The 1,925-nt window shown below is 38.8% G+C and overlaps 1 protein-coding gene across 1 annotated transcript in view; it reads right to left on the reverse strand.

The window, feature by feature from the left end:
• LOC100533237 (abdominal ganglion neuropeptide L11) overlaps positions 1-1,925 on the reverse strand; it is a gene marked incomplete in the record, with an annotated part of 70,865 nt that overhangs the window by 49,928 nt on the left and 19,012 nt on the right.

A 1,925-nucleotide genomic window follows, 5' to 3' on the forward strand; every position in this document is an offset into this window, starting at 1 on the left:
GTGTGTGTGTGTGTGTGTGTGTGTGTGTGTGTGTGTGTGTGTGTGCGTGTGTGTGAGCCTTCGTGAGCGCGTGGGTGTATGTATGTATGTATGTATGTGTGTTTGTGGGTGTGATGTGAGTATTTGTTTTCCCAATAAATTATCGAGGGATGTAAAATTTGCTGGAAAAGGTTCTCATAGATAATACTGTTTAATCTTTGACTGGAGCGGAGAAGATTCTAAAACATGAGATGCTCCGTGGTACGTAGAACACGCAAGTGGTGGAAGGCGCCACTGGCAGGTCCTACTTTTTTCTGTCCATCTGTTATTTCTGCCTGTCTGTCTTACTTTTTCCGAGCACTAAATGATATTTATTGTGTCGATGTGCCTCTTTTTACTCAAACAATTAAATGTAGGCCTAAAAAACCCCCAACAAAACAAAAGAGCAGGTCCTCTAACAACAAAGTACACTGGTTTTGTTTTCTCCAAAAGAACGATGTATTACGCACAGAATGAGTAGATGCGGTGATATGGCTTGTTTAGTTTTCGCTAAAGAGAAAAGGGTTGATTTCAATATATTCAAGATTTCTTTCTGGTGATATAATAATACATGTTTAAATTGATAAAAATGATTTCGGTTACTCGTCTCTCCACACAGCACTGTCCATAAAAGATTTTGTTCTTTATCAGTCTGAAACTAGACGTTGCACATGCATGTATTATTGTAAACATAAAGGGTATTCCCGTATTTGGTTGGCGGGTGCTCTGGTGTGGTTTGCTCCTTCTGCCTTTGAAGCATCTATCCGCCTTTTAAAAAAAAAAGGGGGGGGGGGGGGGGGTAACCTTCAAAGTCCCGATTCGGCTCAAGTTCCTCAGCTTCTCCTACAACTATTTCATCGCGCATGAGAACCCCAAAAGCCTTTTTTCTTCCCTTACCGGGCAAGTTTGCCACCACAGTTTCTTCATAAAGTCAATATTTTCATTTTCTTTATCGCTCTTACCATGCTTGTTATATGTGTGAAATTTGGTAAAATTTGGACTACTAATTATATAGCGAGATAGCCTCCAGGTATTGCTCCCCCCCCCCCCTTAATCTCCTTATTCTTTTCATTACTTTTCACTCTTTAGTCATACCTCTAACTTTTGGCATTTACATTTTGACCTACATTGTGTTGCAAGTGCCGAAAAACTCATATTAGAACTAATCTAAATAGTCTTCCCGTCACGTGTATAAAGAGAATCTATCCTGTACTGGGCCGCTTCAGCGTGTTTTCTTCTTAATTTTGCGACGTCTTTTTCTCCCAGTTTATGTTTGACTCAAATAAGGGGCTTCCATATTTCAATGTTTCGTTTTTAAATTTTATCTTCTAGAACTAAATAAGAGTTTTCGATGCTATTTGATGTTCCTAATTTCCTTTTCTAAAGCAGCATTTTAAAAAAAATTGTTCGAAATTTGATAAGGGGATGTCTCTTACAACACTGTAAGGTTACTTAAGACGCAGGACCTCCGAATTCAACGTCCATCTCCGATAGGACGGAACCGAATAGGGGAAATTTCGTGTTCAGTACCTTTTCCAAAGACACAACGTCGGACCCAGCTGAGCCTAAAGTTAGAATGCACTAACAAAAAAAACAAAAAAACTTAACCCCCCAACCCTCCCCCCCAAAAAAACACAAAAAAACAAAAACAAAACCAAACCAAAAAAAAATAAAGGAAAAACATAAACATTTAAAACAAACAAATTAACCAAAAAGAAAAAAGAAAGAAAAAACCCAAAGCAAAACAAAACAACCTGATATTACGGCCGCTTGCACAGGGCTATGTTATACCATACAGTTTTGTCACCTATTACATTTGGGATTGTGTTGATCTGAGTATGTCATCAAAAAGGAACTACAAGAGAGAGAGAGAGAGAGAGAGAGAGAGAGAGAGAGAGAGAGAGAGG

This window comes from Aplysia californica, unplaced genomic scaffold (assembly GCF_000002075.1).
Source record: "Aplysia californica isolate F4 #8 unplaced genomic scaffold, AplCal3.0 scaffold00398, whole genome shotgun sequence".
Lineage (NCBI taxonomy): Eukaryota > Metazoa > Mollusca > Gastropoda > Aplysiida > Aplysiidae > Aplysia > Aplysia californica.